General features: G+C 42.5%; 1 protein-coding gene across 2 annotated transcripts in view; it reads left to right on the top strand.

Annotated features, from left to right (window-relative positions):
• ERBIN (erbb2 interacting protein) overlaps positions 1-17694 on the top strand; it is a 3184408-nt gene that overhangs the window by 575621 nt on the left and 2591093 nt on the right. The window lies entirely within an intron of this gene.

The following is a 17694-nucleotide window of genomic DNA, read 5'->3' as shown; positions in this document are numbered from 1 at the left end:
AGCTTCTCCCCCTGAAGACTATTCCTTTGGGGAAACCTTACATACCATGAGGGAACATTTCCACTGGGAAGGTCAGGACTACTCCGACTCAAAGAAAAGGCTCCGAGAGTTTCTTTTACTCCCCCAGCACAGGCCACTTGCTATCCCTCCAGTTTTAGACATTGTGGATGATGTTTACTTAGAATCTAGTTTAAATCCAGATTCTCTGCCTCCTGCTCCAGCCAAACCAGATAGATATTATAGAGTGCCTGACTCACATAAATTCCTTTACAAAAGCCCTGTTGCTGACCCAGAGACAATCTCCCAGGGTCCCAAAGGGGCTAAGGCTTCTATGGCTAAAAATCCTGTACCCTCTGAAAGGGACTCCAGAGCACTAGATAGCTACTCTAGCTATGAGAGCACTAAATTGTCAATTTCACATACTGAAATACCAGCAATTCCTAATGTCTCACATAAAACAAAAGATGAGCACGCACCCTCAGCAGTCTGAATTCAAGGAAATGCAGGATCTGTTGCATGCAGCTGAACAGGTGGGCAAACATACTTTACAATGTGGATTTGATTCCTTGGAAGCTTCCTGTAGAGCAGCTGTTACTGGGTCTGTTATACGTAGGCATGCTTGGTTAAAAGAACAAACTCTGCCTGATCATGTTAAAGCAAAGTTACTAGATGCACCCTTACAGCAGGATGTCTTATTTGGGGTTAAAGCAGAAGAGGTTTTAAAGAAAATGGAAGATAAGGCAAAATCTATGCAGACTGTCAAAGATTTCTTACAGGTACAACACCCATGCTTCAGCAGAAATTGGCCAACAAAAAATTGGTACTTTCCAGCTTTTGACAGACCACAGAGGGGTAAATACAGACACCCAAGGGGCAGAGGACAAGCACAAATCCCTTACAAACATCGCCAATGGGGCACTGCAACACAGAAGGGAGAAGACAGGTCCCAAACTACTAGAAGACAAACGCAATGACTTAAACCTCAAACTGCCAAGCAAAACTTTCTTGGCAGCTCCCTTGGGAGGAAAATTAGCATTTTTTTTTTTACAGACGACTGGCGCATCGTCACAAAGGACAAATGGGTCCTAGACATTATCTCACAAGGATACAGATTCCATTTCCACACCTTGCCAAGGATAAAAGGAATGCCAAACCTGCCACAAAATCAATGGGCAGAGGCACACAAACAAATTACAGCTCTCATGGACATGAGAGCTATTCAGCTGGTACCTACACAGGAGCAAGGCCAAGGATTTTACTCAAGGCTTTCTAGTCCCCAGAAAGGACGATGCTTGGAGACCCATTCTGGACCTTTCAACTCTAAACACCTTCTTGCAAGTACCCAAATTCAAGATGCTAACACCACAGCAGCTTCTTCCCATGTTGGGCAAGAAAGCTTGGCTAGTAACGTTAGACCTCAAGGAGGCATACCTGCATGTCCCTATCAGACAAAATGGCAGAAGATACCTCCGATGTTCATCGTGCATACAGCTGCAGTCATAACAGATGGGTTTTCCTGACGTCAGGTGGGTCCGCGGTCGGCCGAATTCCAAAGTCTAGGTCCGGCGTCGGTTGTCATCGCTTCTTCCCTGACATCAGTGCGACAGGGGGTATAAAAGAACCAGCCAACGCCATTTTCTTCAGTCTTTCTTGCCGCGCGGTGCCTGAAGCAGAAGCAGTTCGCAAGTGCCAGTCGGCCAGCTCCTGAGATTACGAATATCTGCAACAGAAGTCTTCTTGAAAGCGAAGTACCCCATTGGGGAAACTTTTCTTGCCTCAGACCGATGTCAGACAAAGTTAATAATTGTATTTCATGTGGGAAGCAAATACCGCATAAGGATTTTCATTCCCTCTGCATTCCTTGCTTGGGCCCAGACCACGACGTCTCGGCCTGTCGTTTTTGTGCTACATTCAACAAACGCACCATTAAGCGTCGGGCGGAGTTCGCCCAGCACTTTTTGGGCAAACAATTTAACTACATAATGTCGTCGGATACTCCCGACTCCAGTTTTGACTAAGACGCAAAGAAAAGGACCGACACACGAGGTCCGCGGCCTCTACCGACACCACGCCAAAGCCGACTACAGGTGGTCCGGTTCTCAGCGAGGCGCGTACGCAGCCCCTGACTACCGACGACACTTCATTGGCGTGTCTTCTGTACTCGATGTCGCAGGCTCTTCGGCCCACACCCAGACTACAGATACCGAAGCCACTCTTGGCGGTGAAACTCAGAGTTTAGACAGGTCTGCCTCCTCTCAAGGTGTCTTCAGGCCTTCCTCTTCTTTTTCCATCAAGGCTTTCACGAAGTCTAAGACAGCCATGCATTCTAAAAAACAAACCCCACAGGGCCCTTCTCAAGGCCCCATGCCTAAAAAGCAGATGCTCAGAATGGCTGAGGACTTCATTTCTCTTATCAGGGGTTCTCAACCCCCCCCCCCCAGAAAAAAGGACCAGAGTGGAGGAAGAATCCCCCTCCTCGGACCAGGCTTCCATTATTTCAGAGCATTCTGATGACCAGGAACATTCATACTCCCCTTTTGAAGATTCTGATGCAGAGGAGTCCATTCCCCTCTGTCTCCCCCCCCCCCCCGAGGATTACTCTTTTGGGGAAACCTTGCATACCTTGAGGGAACACTTCCACTGGGAAGGCCAGGAGTACTCAAGACTCCAAGAAAAGGCTTAGGGATTTTCTCTGGTTCCCTTAGCACAGGCCTCTGGCTATACCCCCTGTCTTAGATATCCTGGATGATGTGTATTAGGAGTCCTGCCTTAACCCAGACTCTTTACCTCCAGCCCCAGTCAAGCCTGACAGGTATTGCCGGGTTCCTGACTCGCACCAATTCCTATACAAAAGCCATGCGGCTGACCCAGAAACTATCTTACAGGGCCCCAAGGGAATTAAGGCCTCCACTGCTAAAAATCCTTTACCTTCAGAGAGGGATTCTAGGGCTTTAGAAAGGTGGGGGAAAAAGGTATACACCTCGGCCACCTTATCCATGAGGGCATTAAACTGCCAGTTCCATATGTTAAAGTACCAACAGGTTTTGTTATCACAGTTGAGAAGCAAAATGTCACAACCTGAATAACCAGAATTGAAGGAGTTGCAGGATTTGGTACATAGTGCAGAACAAGTAGGTAAACATACCTTGCAATGTGGTTTTGATGCTTTAGAGGCCTCATGTAGAGCTACTGTTACAGGATCAGTCATACGTAGACATGTTGGCTTAAAGAGCAAACCTTACCAGATCATGTCAAAGCTAAATTACTGGATGCACCTCTGCAAAAAGATGTATTGTTTGGTGTTAAAGCTGAGGAGGTATTAAAGAAAATGGAGGAAAAGGCAAAATCAATGCAAACAGTGAAAGATTTCCTACAGGTACAACCTCCACGTTTCAGTAGAAATTGGCCTTCAAAAAATTGGTCCTTTCCAGCCACGGACAGACCTCAAAGAGGTAGATACAGGTGCCCGAGGGGTAGAGGGCAATCTCAAGGATCGTTTAGAGGCAGACAATGGCAAGCACCTACCCACAGAGGTAGTGAGGATAGTTCACAGCCATTCAGAAAGCAGAACCAATGACTTCCCCTTTGCTTGCCAAACAAGGCTCAAATGGCAGCACCTTTAGGCAGAAAACTGGCCTTATTTTCAAAAAATTGGCATATTGTCACAAAAGACAAATGGATCCTGGACATTATAGACAGAGGCTACAGATTCCACTTTCACACCCTTCCAAAAATGAGAGGCATGCCAAACCTGCCACACAATCAAAGGGCAGAGGCACAAAAACAAATTTCAGATCTCATGGACATGAAAGCTATTCAAGAGGTACCTGCACAAGAACAGGGTCAAGGTTTTTATTCCAGACTATTCCTGGTACCAAGGAAGGGCAAAGATTGGAGACCTATTTAGGACCTATCCATCCTAAACACATTTTCACTCGTGCCAAAATTCAAGATGCTCACATTACAGCAGCTTCTTCCCATGCTGGGCAAGGAGTCTTGGCTGGTAACATTGGACCTCAAGGAGGCATACCTGCATGTCCCAGTCAGACAAGATTGCAGAAGATACCTCAGATTTCTTGCAGGTTCAACACATTATCAATTCTCTGCATTGCCCTTTGGCTTACCTACTGTGCCCAGAGTGTTCACGAAATGCCTGGCATCAGTAATTGCCTACTGCAGACTGCAAGGGATACAAATATACCCATATTTGGACGACTGCCTGATCCAAGCGGACAGCAAGCACATACTTCTGAAACATCTGGCTTTTGTAATAAGGTTGCTGAATTTCCTGGGATACACAGTCAACAAAAAGAAATCAAGGCTAATACCCTCTCAAACAATAATTTTCCTGGGTGCCAACTTGGATACAAACACCCAGATGGCCTACCTCACGCCAGAGAAACAAGGGCAACTAACTCAATACTTCAGAAAACTGGCAACTTTCACCAGGCTGACTGCAAGGAAAATCCTGCAGGCTCTGGGATTCATGGCATCTTGCATCCTACTAATCCCATGTGCAAAGCTGCATATGAGGAAACTTCAATGGTACCTGAAAAACCTATGGTCTCAGCACAGCCACAGCTTGGAAACAATAATACCACTAATTCCATGTCTTCAAAAGGAATTTCTGTGGTGGGCTCAAGCATGCCAAAGAAACGCAGGTCTCCCATTCTGCAAGCCTCAAGCAAGTCAAACCGTCACAACAGATGCCTCGGATTACGCCTGGGGGGCGCACATGACAGATCGGTGCATTCAGGGCAGATGGTCCCAAAAGGAAAAGCACCTACACATCAATCAAAAGGAAATGCTAGCAGTAATAAATGCTATTACAGCTTTCAAAGACCTGCTGCATCCAGGCCAGCTATTGATAAGGACAGACAACACCACAGTAATGTGGTACATAAACAGGGAGGAACCCATTCATACCCCCTATGCAGGCTAGCCATGTCTCTTTGGAACATGGCTCTGGAATTGCAAATCGAGCTTCAAGCACAGTTCCTGCCAGGCAAGGAAAACACGCTGGCAGACAACCTAAGCAGAAGTATGACAGATCCACACGAATGGAATTGCATCCTCAAGTTTTTTCAAAGATAATTCAAGCATGGGGAAGGCTAGACATAGATCTCTTTGCCTCCCACAGAAATCACCAATTGGCAAAGTTCTGCTCAAGGACCTTTCATCCAAAGGCCTGGAGAGTGGATGCTCTCTTTCAGTTGGACAACAATGACAGTTTGCCTTTCCACCTCTTCCTCTGCTGCCCAAAGTTCTATTAAAAACCAGAGCAGACAGACCACAGATGATTCTCATCGCTCCAGACTGGCCAAGACAACACTGGTACCCACTCCTGAGGAGCCTGACGCATTCCTCACCATGGATCCTGCCTCTAATGCCTCTTCTACTGACTCAGCACAACTTCAAAACTCTTCAGTCAGCTGAAAACACTCAATCTAGCCGCATGGAAGATTTCTTAAAATCACAACAGACCCTACTCTCCAAGGAGGTACAGGATGTCCTTTTGGAGGCCAGAAGACCCTTCTACTAGAAAATCCTACTCCGCCAAATGGAAATGGTTTTGTGCTTGGAATGAGAAAAAGGGCCAGAACCCTGGAATAATGAATTTACCTCAAATATTACAGTACCTAGCTGAGATGCTAAGCAGTGGACTTTTATTCTCTTCCATCAAAATCCATGCCTCAGCCATTTCTGCAGAATACAACACTGATCCTCCTTTATTCTCTCACCCCCTCTTAAGGCAGTTCCTCAGAGGGGCTAAGAATATAAAACCCCCAAGGAAACAACCAGTACCTGCTTGGGATCTCAATTTCATTTTAGAGAAACTGACTTTGCCTCCTTTTGAGCCAGCTGCCTCAACAGAACTGCAATATTTGTCCTGGAAAACAGCCTTCCTGCTGGCTATCACCTCAGCTCGCAGGGTTTCGGAACTACAAGCCCTCATGGCTGTGCAGCCTTTCATCATTTTCCATCAGGACAGAGTTTCCTTACGAACCAATCCTTCCTTTATGCCAAAGGTAGTGTCCAGGGTAGCCTTGAATCAGGCTATCCACTTACCTACCTTTTACCCCAATCCTCAAAACAAAGGGGAGAGACTACTACATTCCTTGGACATTCACAGACAACTATGTTATTATTTGGACAGAACAAAGCCTTTCAGAAAATCAGAGCAACTCTTTGTGTCCTATGCTCAGGGGCTCAAGGGAAGCCTATTTCCAAACAGACAATCTCAAAATGGATAGCCCACTGCATACGCTTTTGTTACTCCCTTCATGGTAAAACTTTGCCTGCAGGCATCAGGTCTCACTCCACAAGGGCCACAGCTACCTCTGCAGCTTTCCTCAGGGGGGGGTTCCTACCAAAGATATTTTGGAAGCTGCCACTTGGAGTTCTGTGCATACTTTCTCCAAGCACTATCACCTGCCTTTATACTCCAAATCTAGAGCAGGTTTTGCCACTGCAGTTTTGCAGGGGATCCTGGCTCCTCCTAGTTCCACCTAGTGCCTACCACCCCCTTTTTATCTTTGGTATTCTACCCATCTGTTATGACTGCAGCTGTATGCACGATGAACATAGTACAGTTTTGTACCTACCATAAATGTAGATGTTCGAGTGCTAATACAGCTGCAGTCCAGGTTACCCTCCCTCCTTCCCCTCTGGGACAGGCCTAATGGCTAACACCTCCTCATACAACCTGATTGGGGTATTCTTTTATGGTGTATTTGCTTGCAACTACTGTTTTTTGATTATACTGCATTGCATTATTACATAAATTTATGTATTGCCTTCCTTCTGGGGGCACCTGACATCTGGGACAAGAAAAACTGAAGAAAATGGCGTCGGCTGGTTCTTTTATACCCCTGTCGCACTGACGTCAGGGAAGAAGCGACAACAACCGACGCCGGACTTAGACTTTGGAATTCGGCCGACCGAGGACCCGCCTGACGGCAGGAAAACCCATCTGTTATGACTGCAGCTGTATTAGCACTCGAACATCTACATTTATGGTAGGTACAAAACTGTACTTTTCATTGCATGTTCAAACCATTACCAATTCTCTGCACTACCCTTTGGCTTATCTACCGCGCCCATGGTCTTCACAAAATGGCTGGCACCAGTAATTGCATACTGCAGACAAAGAGGAATTCAAATATACCCATACCTGGATGACTGCCTCATCCAAGCAGAAAGCAAGGACATTCTCTTACAACATCTGACTTTTGTAAAACACCATCTAAGTTGCCTAGGGTACACAGTAAACGAAAAGAAATCAAAACTAGTGCCCTCACAAAATATGACATTCCTGGGTGCCAGCTTGAATACAACGGCCCAGATGGCTTATCTGATGCCAGACAAACAACTACAACTAACTCAATACTTCAAAATAATGGCAACAAAGACCCAACTCCCTGCAAGAAAAATTCTGCAGGCCTTGGGCTTCATGGCATCTTGCATACTACTAATACCATTTGCAAAACTGCATATGAGGAAATTACAATGGTACCTGAAAAGCGTATGGACTCAACACAGCCACAGCTTGGAAACAATGATACCTCTCATTCCCTGCCTTCAACGGGAGTTTCTATGGTGGTCACAGGCATGCCACCTCAACAAGGGTCAGCCTTTCACCTTATCCCCAGCCAGGCAAACTATGCCAACCGATGCATCGGACTATGCCTGGGGGGCACACATGGCAGGACGGTGCGTTCAAGGCATATGGACTGCAGATCAAAGGAATCTGCACATCAATCAAAAAGAAATGCTAGCTGTACAGAATGCTCTGACAGCCTTCAAAGACCTCTTACATCCAGGACAGCTTGTAAGGACAGACAACACCACAGTAATGTGGTGCATAAACGAGCAAGGGGGTACACACACTTACCCTCTATGCAGGCAATCAGTGACCTTGTGGAACACAGCACTGGCTTACCAAGTTCATTTACAAGCTCAATTCCTGTGAAGAAAAAAGAACACATTGGCAGATGACCTAAGCAGAAACATCATGGATCCCCATGAGTGGAAACTGGATCCACAAGTATTTGCAATAACTCAAAAATGGGGGCGCCCAGACATAGACCTGTTTGCCAACCCCCAAAACTATCAGCTATCAAAATTTTGCACAAGGACATTTCACCATCAAGCTTGGAAAGTGGACGCACTCTCATTCAGTTGGAAAATGCGGACAGTATATGCCTTCCCTCCATTGCCCCTTCGCACAAAGGTGCTGCTGAAAGTCAGGATGGAGAGACCCCGAATGATACTCATTGCCCCAGACTGGCCACGCCAGCACTGGTACCCACTACTAAGGAACAGAAAGGGTTAACTAGTAATGCATTAAGTAAATATGCTAGTTGCTTCTAGATGTTTTCCAAGTTCACTTTCATAGTGCTGAAAAAAAATTAACATGACTTTGGGCAGGGGAAGTTGAAAAACATTTTTGGAACACTGTGAAATCTGCTGACAACCCAATCATAATGCCAACCACCCCCCAGGTTTCACTGGATCTATCAGTATTACTAGTGTTCTTATATAAAGGCAGCAAGAATGTAAATTTAATATTTTGATGTTGCTTTATTAACTTCTTTTTAACAACAAATGTAAATTGTTGTATGTACATTTGTTTATTGATGTCATATGATTATCGCATGATATTTTTGTCCATTTTTTTAGCTCCTGACTTTCGTCACATGATCATTGCATATTTAAAATGGGGGTGTCTTAGAACTTTGTCATTTTTTGAAATAGTCGCGGTTTTTAAGATGAAAACGTTAAAAACTTCAGTAAAGTAAGTTCTCTGGTGAGGATAGAGTGAGTTTTTTTGTTTAAAATTTAGTTCTTGCCTTGCACATTTTTTTTTCATTGGCATCTTCCTGTCACCACTGAGTGGCACAGTTTTGACTGCTCTAATGTACTTCGGTCAAACTCCAGATTGTTTTGCGAAATGCCACCCCTGTCATCATTTTAGTCTAATTCTAAATTAAACCCTTTTGCTTTATATTATTTTGCTCTAGCAGATGTGAGCCTGAGAGAAGCTTCTGTGTTCAGATCTACATGATTTGTAATGGGAGGGAAATATTAGATGTTCTAGACTGTTTAGGAGCATGCTTATTGATGAGGTCACACTGAATCACTGTGATCGTTTAGCATTGAGAAGGAAGAATGTGTGTTTGGGATGATTCAGGCTAAAATGTTTAGCTTTTAACAATAATTGAAATATTTAATGTTTGATTAATTTGTTGATAGAGTAAGAAAACAGGTCTGTTTCTGATCTGTCTCAGCCATAAACTGCATTTATACTTCCAGTTACATGCCAGGCTATGTAGTCAATAGCTAGTCAACTAGCATTTTTTTTTTTGTCAGAAAGAGGAAACTAGAGTATCAAACGCTAGCCGAAATAGCTCAATTGTTTAGTGTGCAAAAACTTAAAAAGTAACCAAAGCTACTTACAAATACGTTAAAGCAAAAAAAGATTGTTTTAATAAATAGTCAATAAGGAGTCACACAAATGAATAAGAAAGTGGTTTCTCAAGATTAAAATAACTATTCATTGAGTTCTTTTGCAAATAACCGGTTAAATGCAGATGGATGAATACAGTCCGTAACATCATAACTGTGAACAGATTTAGCATTTAACAGACTGTCTAGCAATCTTATTTTTCAGACTTGGTAGAACTTTGCTGTTTAATTTATTTTGCCATTTCATTTCTTCCATCAAGTTATTGTTAAAGTTGCCACCACATTGTAAGTTTAATTTACCACACTTAAGTGCATATCTGGCAAGAACATTGTTAATACATTTGCCACAAAATACTTTTTGATATGTTATCTAAATGTCCTTATTGTTTTGCAACATAAAATGCCCCATGAGACAAAGTGATACATGTACAATGTATTCACTGCTACAGTTAATGAAATCTTTTGAGCTGTATGATAGCATAGTAATTGGATGGATAAAAGAAGCACCTAAACAGTTTGGCACATGGAACAGTAGCTAATGTGGGTATGTGCCATACACCATTTAGAGGCTTATAATTGGGTCTCTAATGCTAATAAACTTGATGTGTTTGAAAAATAGATATCAAGAAATTCACCTAAAGAATGAAGTTCAAGAGGTGTGAATCCTGATATCCATTTTGAGTACACTTTACTAGTTGGTTATAATTAGAGAAAGCGGATCGTAGTGCTTTGTGATGCATGTAACTTTAGCTGACCCAGTGTGCAACCAGTTGTATAGAAGGGGGGAAAGTGTAAGAGATGCTAGGATAACATGCTTTACAACTTTGAAAGCTGTATTACACTTAACACTGCCACACAGACAGCAACCAGAAACAAAGTATCCCTCTAAATCAGTCAGTAGCATACTTTGTTCTGCCACACTTTGTGTGTGGGAGGGGGCAACTTTTAAGTTTGTCAGAGTTCTGCATGTGCTGTAATGTGACACTACAGCATAATAACTGTGAATTGTACATATGTGTTATGCTCCTTCCTGATATCAGCAAAGGGGCATGTGGTCTGTTATGATCGTTTCTGATACCAGAAAAGTGTGTAACAGGCTTACCATTTTGCTGATTTTAAGAGTGTGACCTGTGCTTCCCATGCACTGCAAACTTAAAATTAGAACTCTTTCTTTGTAATAATGACATTTCTCCAAGTGTATAGAACTGTAGTGCTGTGAGGTCGTAACCACTGAGTCATTACCGAGTTTTACTTTGTAGTACACGCATTGTATTTTGAGACCTGGATTCTGGTCCCAGCAGTAATTTATCTCACCTAAGGAGTGTAATAAGAACTTATTTTGTCTTTGCTATTTCTCTGGTGCTTCCTTTGACAACCTACATCATAGCTGCTGCTTGTACAACTTATGGGAGTTTGATTATAGCAATAACCCATGCCTGGGTGTGGGTAATGCTAAATTTACCCACGGTTGGCGTGGTTTGGTCCAGAGAGCGAAGCCCGAGGGACCAAACAAAGCCAACCGTGGGTAAATTTAGCATTACCCACACCCAGAAGTGGGTTATTGCTATTATACCATGACATTATTTAAGAAAAGAAACTATTACTTTTCTTAAATAATGGCATAGTATAATGCCTGTTTGCTGCCCTTCCGCAGATGTCTGCCATCCGCGGCAGTTCTGATGTACTGCGCCGCGCAGTACATCAGAGCTGTAAAGCAACGGAGAAAGCAAGATCTCTGTTGCTTTTTAGTGTTCGCTATGTTACATGAGTTTATCATAGCGAGACAGTTTTAAAATAAGCAACGGAGAAGTCCGTTGCTTATTTTAAAACTGTCTCGCTATGTTAAACTCATTTAACATAGCTAAACACTAAAAAGCAACGGAGATCTTGCTTTCTCCGTTGTTTTAAAACACTGTCTCACTATGTTAAATGGGTTTAACATAGCGAGACAGCTTTAAAATAAGCAACGGAGATCTCCGTTGCTTATTTTAAAGCTGTCTCGCTATGTTAAACCCATTTAACTTGGCGAGACAGTGTTTTAAAAAAACGAGTTATACTAATGGAAAAAAGTCCGGGCGACCGGACCTTTTTCCATTAGTATAACTAGATTTACAACGGGCACGCTGGCCAATCAGCGTGCACGTTTTGGGGGGGTCATGGTATAATATGTAGTAATCCACAACTGTGCATGGGTATATCAGGATTTACCCATGGTTGATGTGATTTGATCATGAGGGTGAAGTCATGAATTATTGCTGTTTATACAATTTCTTTAAGAAGAAACTTTCTTACCTTTCTTAAATGTATTTGTACAAGGGTACTTCAGTCTTCTTCCACATTCTCTTCTCTAGACTGATTACTGAGCAACACTTGCGCAATACACCAGTGCAGTGAAGTGACAGAGAAAATAGCATCTCCATTGCTGATTTTTTTACTGTTGAAAAAAAAATGAGGACAGTACAAAAATATAAGGAACACCAGGCTGGTTTGTGTTTAGTTTTGCAGAGTGTTCTTGATTTTTCTTGCATTTTGCTCTGTCTCTCAGCATATACCAAGAGAAAGTCTGGATACTCAGTGGTACATCAGCAGCTGGGTTTTCTTCTGTTGGTATGTGCTTGATTTACAGCTGACGAGCTGGTTGCTCGGTCCAATCACTGTTCTTACTTTTGAACAGCAATGAGCCTTTATTGCATAATTTTTATTATTTTGTGTACTTAACATGCTGTCTGTCTGCAGAAAGTTCCTTCCTCAAGTGCCTAGATCCACCACCACCATCTGGAGCCTGGTCCCATCCACAATGAGCCACCTTCTGGTTCCTGAGAACCCCTTTACTGTTGAACTGAGCACACTGGCGTTTTTTTAGGTGACATCGAGAAGGAAAGCACAGGTACTTAAATTCTAGCTAAAAACAGCATGAAACCATCCTCAAAATATTTAGAGAGTAATCTAGTTCTAAATAAGAGCATAAGATGGATATTGATTGCAAGAATTTTTTTTAATTAAATGTTGCTCTTCAGTCAGTTTGACATTGGCTTGTCCATAGACCAGTATGGAGTGGCTCCTACTGAGCAGTTTTGTGGCATTAACACAACTCGGCTGGTTACCTTCGTGTTTTTGTAATGTATACGTTCCTTGCATGTTTGCTTGAAAAGTCAAAATGCCGTTTGTAAAAGACATAGTTTCCAGTTTCATATGTTGAGATTTTGGGGTAAGTGGCTCAGTATTGTGAATGTTTTTTTTTTTGCCAGTTAGTGAAAAATATCTACTGCTTGTTGACTTATTTGTAGTCAAGCAAGTCTGTGAAGAACTGTTACACTAGGCAAGAAATGTAGGCACTTAATTATGCATGTTTGCAAAAATGTAGAATATGTCCACCACTCTGAAATGTGGCTTTCATTGGTTACAGGGATGGTTACCAAAAATGTATGGGAGTACTGAGAAGTGGAATATAATTGTTGTAAGTTTATGAAAATTGGAGGCACTGTACTCCAGCCTACATTGTGTTCTTGTGCACAAAACAGTGTACATTTAGTTTCCGGATCTGTCAGGTAATTTTGGCCATTCATTTTTTTTCTGTCTTTTGATGAATAGGTGGTCTGACCAGGCAAAGTCTTCAGGGTTGAGCTGAGAAGAAAACCTTTTTAAAATGCACGTTTTCATTTCGTACACACACTGTCAATTAATAGAAAATGAAACAAGGCAGTATTGGCAGGAAATGTTTGTAGAAACTGAAAGAGTATTCTTCTTGGAGACCATAAAAGAATATCACCCTGTAGATGTAGCCAGGCAGATAGTTATGCTTATTATTGTGTAAAGTAGAAGCATGTGAAGTAGATCAGGTGAAGATGTGCAATTTATTTATACATTTTTAACAAAGTAAATCCGTGATTCTTTATGGAACGTTTTCATCTGTTACCTGGCCATGAGGGCAGGGAAAAAAATACATTTTTGGACCGATTTCAATCGGAGAATTGATGAAGAAATAGCTGTAGCATGGGAAACCCCATACTGCTTCCACGCAGTCTGGGTTGAACCCATAGTCCTGGATTTGTGAGACGTCATCTTGATGTCTGATCCCCCATGCTATCCACTTTAATTAACAGGAATGTACTATTTAGCATTATTCGTAGACTGATGAGTGAATACACTAAGTTTGAGTACGAGTAAGGTGATGGTGTGTTTTTTTTTTTTTTTTTTTTTTTTTGCATTTGATTAATTTGTTAGTGGTAGAAAAATGTTCAGGAGAAGAGATGCGTCTTCATGGGACGATTGTTTTTTTTTTTTTTTTTTCGTGTAGTAGAGTCTGGAAATCTGCAGAAATGCACTGTAGAAAAGTAGATGGTTGTGTTTGGTGTAGGAAATGTGGAAGAGAACAGTCTAAGCATCACATCTGCAGACTTAGTTAATGAATGTGAGTTTATTAGAAGGCATGTGCAGGTTAGCCAGCCCAAGTGGTTCCACACACTTTTTATTTGCAGTAAATTTATTTAATGTTTTCTTAAATGTCTTCTAGGTTTCAGAGCTAATTAAATGAGGGAACAGGGAATTATACAGTCGAGAGTATATGCAGTGATATCCATTGAGTTTGGAAGGTTACATTTGGAGTTGTCCTACTGGAACATTAAGTTTCTGGTTGGATTTGCCAAACAAATTACTGAGCCAAAGATTGCATTAACTGAACTGGAGTGTATAGGTTAGGCAAAATTGGTGGGTGTATTTCCTGTATTTTAGGCTAGGTAAGTCAGAATGGTGTAATGCCCGTTGGAGAATATGTTGGCATTCTTCACATTTGATAGTTCAATGCTTCAGTCTTATTGAAGTGACTGTAGTGCATTAGGTGAATATGAAAATCAGAGAGACTGGACTCCTTGCTACAATGTACTTCTTGTTTACAAAACAGTGTACATTTTGTTTCCAGCTCAGTCAAGTAGTTTTGGTCATCTGTTATGACATCATGGAAGAGTGCTATTAGAGACCTATCTTGGTGAAAGTCCTGATACTCCGTGAGATTACATGAAGTGTTGCACCATGTTTACTGGTACTAGTCAGTTACTTAAAGTGACTACTGAGGATGAATTTGACACCAAAAAGAACAGTTCCATTTTATTAAACTTTAGTTGTCACTGTATTCCTACAAAGCAGTCTTCTAGTTTAGGCGTTGGCTGTCTAGGGCGCCGCTGTAGCAGGGGTGCTTTTCCAGTGTTTGTTTATTTTTTTGTAGTAAAGAAATAGTTTCTTTAAAATGTGTTCAGTGAAATTAAGAGTAAGGCAACTGTGAGAAAAATCATGAAAAAAATAATCTGGGTGGTGTAGATAGACCAAGGTGGGAGCAGTGGGTGGGGAGGGGGAGCTCTGGAGCGCTTTGTCTAGGGCACAAGCTGACCAAAGGCCAGCCTGAACTCTATTAGTTGTTTATTAACATCACTAGTATGTGGAGTACAGTAGAGCCAATTAGTGGTTTGTTGCCCAACAATGGTGCTTTTGCAGTGGTTACAGATTTTTTCTAATGCTGATCCGTATGGGACCACAGAGGTTACTGGAGACTGGTTTCTGCAAAAATCTTCTCAGTCGTCTTTCTGTGTACCTTGCCTTTTACCACTGTGGCTAAGAAAGATGAATGAAATATATTAAAAACACAAAAAGTAGAACAAAGTAAGTGTATTGGATTTCTATACCAACACAAGTTTCCGCTTGTGAATGACTTCTAGGAAAACGTAATTTATTTTACTTGGAAAGTTGGCTCCATGTTGTGCTTTCCAGAATGTAAATGATACATTTTTTGCATATGGTTAAGTAGCATGGTCCATGTGCACGTGCAGTTGGTATAGGCTGGTGCCTTTTTTGTATTTTTATGAAGTTTATTTTAAAATAAATGGCTCAGTAATGTAAATTTTAAAATGTAGGTAAAGATATCTGACTTAAGTAAAGACTATAACTAAATTTGCTTGTGTTAACGTTGTAGCTAGCATGACGTGCAGTGGATTAACTTCAGCTTGTGATACAAGTGACCTAATATTGGTGATTGACCTAGGTATTTGGGTGCACTAAGCTTGGTAGGGACCAAACACACACACTGATAACTGTCTCCTTGGTAGTGGTGGAAATGAATGTTGGAAAAAGGTTCTGCTTTTGTAATGGCTGCACATAGCTGGGAAATGAACAGACTGTGACTGTAAATGAGTACTCCGTTGTGTGGAAGAGAAGGTGTAAAAAACTGACATCTTTGGAAGTCATCTTTACAGTTAACATTAGATGTATGGATTGTACTACTGGTTAACTGGTAGGTACCTCATTCCAGTGAGTTTAGCTCTGGACAGCATCAGCTGCATGATTGCTTGAAAACGGGGCAAGCCATATTAGGTTTGATGAATAATGTCTGTAAACATAATACATTAAAACAAATAGGTGACACATCCAGAAACTCAGTGCATTGCTTGCCACCCCTTTTGAGTATGTAGTTTTCTTTCAAAATTGAATCGTTGCTTAAAGATGTTTGGAGAAAAAAAAAATGAATCTTTGCTGTTTTTTTTCTTAGAAAGATAGTGTTTTTTTTCACTTTCTCAAAACAGTGCTTGACTTCAGATGCATTGATGGGGGATGTTGCAGAACTGATACGGTCTTTGCATGCGTTCCAGTATTTTGACATCTGGTATAGAGTCTTTTACACTTAAGTATTCTGGAGCTTAAAGGCTACTTGACTGGCAGTATAAACTCTGGAGGCTTTCTTGACACTCAGACCTTCACTAATAAAGTTAAGTAGTTCAGCAGTAGTGTGGTTTCTGAACATGGAGGGCAGGATTTTGCTTTAAAACCTCTGTGGAGAAGTGATCTGAATCTGCGAGTGGGCCACCCAGGACTACATCTTCTTTGGTAGCCATTCTCCTTTCTCAGAGAGTGTGATGTCTTGGAAGACACTGTGATCCTCTGTGTCTCTTTGCTCCTGGAGCTTCATCTGGGTGAAAAAGTGTTGGAATAGTCCTTTGTATGTAGGGCACTGGCAGTTGACCTGCTTGCTGTTGAGAGAGATCACTGTCCTGCCTGGATTTTGCTCCCCTCTACAAGACATCAGAGAGTGAGTACTCAACCCAATGTTAAGTTGTCAATCTCGCCTTCATTCTTGCTTGATGGGTTCGGAGCCGATCCTCGGCTCCGACTCGGCACTTGCTTTAGCTCGAGAACTCCTTTTACCAGCTCGAGGCAGCCCCATATCCCATGATGCAAGGCAGTAAGTACCCAGATCTCGTTTGCCGCTTCGCTTGGGAGGTCTTCTCTTTACCAGCTCCTGGTAAGTAGTTCACATTTGTGATATTTCAAGCCCCTTTTAGTTTAAAACTAATTTTCTGATAGTTTAAATTTATTTCTACCCTTTTTCTGACAGAAATCCCTGTCTCTTTTAATTTTTTGTTAGTCAATTTTCCCTATCCCATCCCCCCCCCTGTTAGGGTGTGTGTGTTGGTGTTTTTATAAAATACCTCTTGGTATTTTGTTTAATTTAATTTTGACTGGTGTGTCTGTGTGTGTTGTGTTTAGGCACCATGTCTAAGGAGAGGGTTTCAGGTTTTAAGAAGTGTGACTCGTGCTGTCAGAAGATGTCTCTGACAGACGGTCACACTTCTTGCCTGTATTGTTTGGGCCCTCTTCACCTGCAGGACTCCTGTGCTATTTGTCACTCCTTCAGCCAGAGAGTCCTGCAGGAGAGAACAAGTTGATTCTCAGGGTCTTCTTAAGCCGGAGGGCTCTCCGCTAAGTCGGCTCCACAAAAATCAACTAAAACTGCCAAGGCCCAGGCTTCTGTTTCTAAGCCTGCGGCCTCGGCTCCGACTCGTATTGAGTCGAGATCGGCTCCGGCTGGAGCCGATTCTGGATCTAAAGCTTTCGCGCCGATGGCTATCGGTGCGAATCTGTTTTGACCACTTCGATGTCGGCTCCGATCGGCTCCGACACCCATGTGGCGCAGGCATCGGTGTCGGCTCCGATCGGCTCCAACACCGTTACTTTGGTGGCTGTATCGGCTCCGGCTGGAGCCGATACATCGAGACGTTCTGTCGGCTCCGCGAAGTCGCTGCCGACAGGATCAGTAGTATCGGCTCCGATGGCCCATTCCCGGAAGAGGTCGAGGTCTCCTTCCTTGGAGCCGATACTTTCGGCCCGCCTCTTCTATCGGAACGGAGCCATCGGAGCCGATCTTCAAGGTCATCCAGGTTGTCAGATCATGACCTAGAGAGA

This window comes from Protopterus annectens, chromosome 2.part1 (genome assembly GCF_019279795.1).
Source record: "Protopterus annectens isolate FY-2018-M chromosome 2.part1, PAN1.0, whole genome shotgun sequence".
Lineage (NCBI taxonomy): Eukaryota > Metazoa > Chordata > Ceratodontiformes > Protopteridae > Protopterus > Protopterus annectens.
This window is presented reverse-complemented; position numbering and strand designations above follow the sequence as displayed.